Source organism: Vombatus ursinus, unplaced genomic scaffold (assembly GCF_900497805.2).
Source record: "Vombatus ursinus unplaced genomic scaffold, bare-nosed wombat genome assembly UNPS02014818.1, whole genome shotgun sequence".
Lineage (NCBI taxonomy): Eukaryota > Metazoa > Chordata > Mammalia > Diprotodontia > Vombatidae > Vombatus > Vombatus ursinus.
The window spans coordinates 1,807,997-1,812,878 of NW_020954596.1; the positions used below are offsets into that span (position 1 = coordinate 1,807,997).

The window sequence follows — 4,882 nt, forward strand, 5'->3', positions numbered from 1 at the left end:
ATTTAAGATCCTCAGCATAGAGGATGGGGAAGGGGTTTCTGGAGGAGGTTTGTGGAGAAAAGACTTGGAACAAAGAGATGAGAGGATTAGAAATATTGCTTTGCTGCAGTGAGGTCCCAGTTTAGATTAGCTGACATAAATTTTTAGTGGACCCACTAGAGCCTTGGTTTTGTATTTTGCTTCACTCATTGGAGGAATATACCAATTCCTTGAGGAAGAAATAAGAATGTCTTGGAGGGGACTATAGAAAATAGCCACCAGGATTTCAATTGGGTGGTAAAAATAGATTGAATGAACCACAAAGGAGAAGAGGTTCCTGAGTGATAGTGGTCTGTAAATAGCAATGGAGAAAAGGAGTATTCTAACTCCCCTGCTTCAACCAGAATGCATGTGTGTGGAGGAGAGTTGGGAGGGGGAGGGAGGTGGTTAATTCACCTGGTGGCTAGAAGGGACTTATCACATTACCGGGACAATAAAGGGAGCACTCCTTTTGACCAACAGAAAGTGATTCAATTAATTTACACTGAATTTTTCAGAAATTTGTATTTCCATAAAATGTGAATATTGATTCCATTTAATGGAGAAATTTGCTCTGAGTTTAGAGGACTTGCAAAGGTTCATACATCTAGCAAATATCAGAGTCAGGATGTGGCACTGAAACTTTGGGAATAACTTCAACTCCAACTCAACTGGTCATAAAATCAGGTGAGGGACCTGGGTTTGGAAGGGCTTCAGAAAGACAAGATGGGGCAACTTCCAGGAGAATATTCCATTAGTTTTTCCCCCCTACACATTTCTTGTATAGGTCTCTTTCTCTACTCACACAACTACCTGGTGTAGGATCTCAGTGCTTCATGCCTGGTCTGGACTTTTGCATTAGGCTTCTTTTGGGTTTATCTCCTTGCCTTACATTTATCTCAATTGCAGTCCATTCTCTATTCAGCTGCCAAAGTTGATGTGGTTTAGAGGTTCAGGGGTGCTGGGACCCCAATATCACAACACGCTTTTCCCTTGGCCATGAGGTCCAGGTCCCAGGAGTTCTGTTAACTCCAGCTTACTGGCCACTCCTAGGTCCCTCCCACAGTCTTTCTGTATATAAGGTCCACCTTGTCTCCATCAAGATGCTTAGATTCATAAAATTTGGCCACTGCTGGGATTCTTATAATCTAGCCACTGCTCTGCTTCTTATAATCTAGCCACTGCTTACCCATGTTCACACTCCTTAAGAGTCTGCCCAATATGACAATGTTCTAATAAACCTTGTCTTTGGCTGAAAGAGGCTTGGGTCGAATTCTTTCTGGCAGGACTTGCGTGTTGTGATATTGGGGCCCAAGCACACCTGAACACCTAAACTGCATCAAAGTGATCTTCCTAAACCTCAGATCTGACCATCTTTCTCCCTCCCCCCACCTTTATGAACTTTAAAGCCTCCAGGATCAAATATACAATCCTCTGTTTGACTTTTAAAGCCTTTCATAACCTAGCCCATCTACCTTTCCAGTGTTGTTATATTTTATTTCTCTCCATGTACTCAATGATCTAGTGACACTAGCCTTCTTGATGCCACAAGTCACACAAGGCACTTCATCTCACCTCCATGCCATTTTTCCCTGGCTCTTCCCCTGTACTTGGAATGTTCTCTTTCTTCACCTCCACCTTCTTGCTTCCTTGAAGACTCAGTTTACATTCCACTTTCTGTGAGAGGCCTTTTCCAGTCCCTTCCCCCCAGTTTGACTGCTTTCCTTTCTGAGTTACCTTTCATCTACTCTGTAGGTATCTTACATGTATGTAGTTGTTGGAAAGTCATTCCTTGAAAGTAGGGACCATGTTTTTGTATTTGTGTCTTTTTTGGTTTCCCCAGCATTTAGCACAATGCCTCCCACACACTAAATAACCGATAAATGCTCACTGATTGATTAGCGTTTACCAAGTGCTTTGCTCACAACAATCTGTCATCATCTTCCAGTGGGACTGGTTTGATGTGGAAGGTCCATGCCAAAGGAATGCAAAGCACCAAGAGGTTTGTTAACTACCACTTCTATCCCCCATTCTCCTACTACATACACATTAGCTAGCCTATGAATTCTCTGGAATCCCCTGGCTGTGTTGGAAAAAAGAAAAACAAAGAAGGGATAGATTGAATGGAGGTGGTGACAATGGATGACAGGGAGAAAGTAGAACTACTCAATCCTTATTTTGCTTGTTTTTTTTTTTTTCTGCCAAGGAGAAATGGTGGCTAGGGAAATAAAACCTAAGATATACAAGAAGATGGTGAGACAGCATCACAGATGCCATGGATGGGTTCAAGTCACCAGACCTAGATGAATCATATCTCACTGTACTGAAGGAACTGATAGTGTGATTTCTGAGCTACTGTCAATGATCTTTGAAAAATAATAGAAAATGAGACAAGTGCTGCAAGACTGGAGCACGGCAAATGTTCAACCTGCAAATTATAGGCTGGTGAGCTTTACTTTAATTCCTGACAGAATGCTAGAATGTATTGTTAAAGAAATGGTTTGTGAACGTTTAGAAGGGGAAGTGGTTTGTCAAGAACAGGTCATACCAGACAAACTTCATTTTTTTTTTTTGACAGGATACTAAACTAGTAGATCAGGGAATGCTGTAGTCATAATTTGCCTAGATTTCAGGTTAATGTTTAACAAAGTTTCTCATGCTATGTTTGTGGAAGATGGAGGGATATAATCTAGATAATTGTATCATTTGGAGGATTCAGAATAAGTTGAGTAACTAGCTATAAAAATAGGCATTAATGGGTTGATAACGACTGGGAGAGAGCTCTCTCATGATGCACTCCATTGGCCCTTTACTGTATGATAGTTTTATCAAGCAGAAAGGAATAGCTGGCATGCTCCTTAAATTTATAGACAACACAAAGCTGGACAGTTTTGCTACCAGGTTAGGTGAAAGAATGTTAAGCTCCAAAGTTTTCAGTAGCTTAGAATGATGGGCAGAATTAAAAAAAAAAGATGAAATTTAATAGATAAATGTTAAGTCCCATTCTTGGGTTCAAAGAATCAATTGCTCAAGTACAAGGTGGAAAGCTGTGACTAGCTAATGATTTATGTGAAAAAAGATGAAGGAGTTTTAGTGTACTGTGAGCTCAAAGAGACAAAACATGGCAGCCAAAATAGCTAAATCTGCATTAAGAAGTAGTGGGAAGTGATAATCCCACTGTACTCGGATAATATCTGGGATATTTTATTTAGTTTTGGGTGTTACATTTTACGAAGGCCATTTTCAACTTGAAGCATATCCAGAGGACGGTCTGACGCTCAGAAGCTTGCAGATTATGCTACCTAAGAGTAAGAACATTGATTGAAGCAGCTGCAGGTGTTTAGCCCAGAGAAAAGCCTGCTATCTGTCCTCAAGTATTTTAAGGCTAGTCCTCTGAAAGAAGGTTGATACACTCTCTAGGTGCCGCTTGAAGGCAGGCACATTTGTGCATTTATTCCCACTGTTTGCACTTGGACAGTTCCTGCCTTCCTCTCTTCCTCGCTTGCTTGGCCCCAGAAGGCAGAACCAGGAGAGACGGGTGGAAGTACTGGAAGCCAGGTGTCACCTGGATGTAAAGAACAACTTGCTCCACCCTTCTGCCCTTCAAAAACGAATGAACTGGTTGCCTCAGAAGGGAGTGGGTTCCGCCTCCCTAGAGATCTTGGAGTCAAGGCTAGATGACCACTTGTTGGGGCATTTTGGGGGGGAGGAGATGACCAATCCGCTGACCAATCAAGAACCTCCCAGCTCAGAGTCTGTGATTCTGCAAAGTGTCAAACTGGCCGCTTCTGGCCCAGACATCGTTTCTTCCCTTGGTGGGTTTGTGGAGGGGATTGCTGGGGGGGTATATTTTTAGCCCTTCCCTCCCGAAGCCCCCACATCTTTCACTCCATCCTCCAAACATCAGGCGGGACCCCCGGGCTCTGGCCTCAGGGGGAGGGAGGACCCCTTTGGGGCGAGGGTCGCTCCGAAGGGTCCTAAGGCTGCGGGGCAGGGAAGGCGGGCGGCGGTCCCGCCCCCAGAGATAAACTCCACGCCCAGCCAGGTGACCCAGACACCTCTCGGCCGGAGCCCCGAGACTTCCTGGGACGCGCCGGCGCCGTCGCCCCCGCCCCCTCCCTCACGGCCGGCCCTCCTCTGTTCGCTCCGCTCCGTCGTCGCCCCCGCGTGCCGAGGGGCGGGGGGAGCCCCGGGTGCCGGGCCGGCGCAGTGCGCATGCTCGGAGCGCGGCGCCCCCGACTCCTCGCTCGGCTAGGCTCGGGCATTTCCGCCTCTTTGTTTTAAACTCCGGACGGATTTTTTTCCTCCTTTTCGGGGGGACCCGGAGGGAGCGGCACCCCCTCCCCCTCTCCCCCTCCTCGCGCGGCCCCCGCGCGCGGCCCCGCCGATCGGCGACTCGCAGGTCAGTCAGTGCGCCGGCCCCTCGGGCCCTCCAACCGCGGCCCCCTCGGGCCCCCGCCGCCCCCGGCCCGGCTCCCTCCTCGGGGCCACGCTCCCTCAGACCCCGGGCCCAGCCGCCCGCCCCCGCCGGGCCTCCCCCGCCTCGGCGGCCGGGGGCTCGGTGCCTCGGGGCCCGGGCGGGGAGGGCCCCCGTGCGTCCGGCCCCCCAGCCCCGGCGGGCCCCGCGCCCGGGCCCGGCCCTCGTCCCTTTAAATCCTCTGTCGGCGGGCCTCGCCGGCCTTGCGGGGCCTGCTCCGTCCTCTGCCTCCCCCGCCGCCCCGGCCCTCGTGAGGACCGCGGAGCTGCCCTCGCCGGCGAGGCCCTGGGGGCCCGAGGGGCCGGCCTTGCCCGCGCGGCTCAACTTTGTTGGGCTGCAGCTGCAGCTTCTCAAGGACGCCCTGGGGTGGGAGTGTGTGGGTGTGGG

At 49.3% G+C, this 4,882-nt stretch overlaps 1 protein-coding gene across 4 annotated transcripts in view; it reads left to right on the forward strand.

Annotated features, from left to right (window-relative positions):
• The first annotated feature begins 4,269 nt into the window (after positions 1-4,269).
• The window catches only part of PCGF3 (polycomb group ring finger 3), a 124,405-nt gene continuing 123,792 nt past the window's right edge, over positions 4,270-4,882 (forward strand). For all 4 annotated transcript variants that reach the window (XM_027836241.1, XM_027836238.1, XM_027836240.1 and 1 more), the window contains exon 1: positions 4,270-4,420. The gene's annotated coding sequence lies outside the window, so the exon portion shown is untranslated. The remainder of the gene's footprint in view (positions 4,421-4,882) is intronic.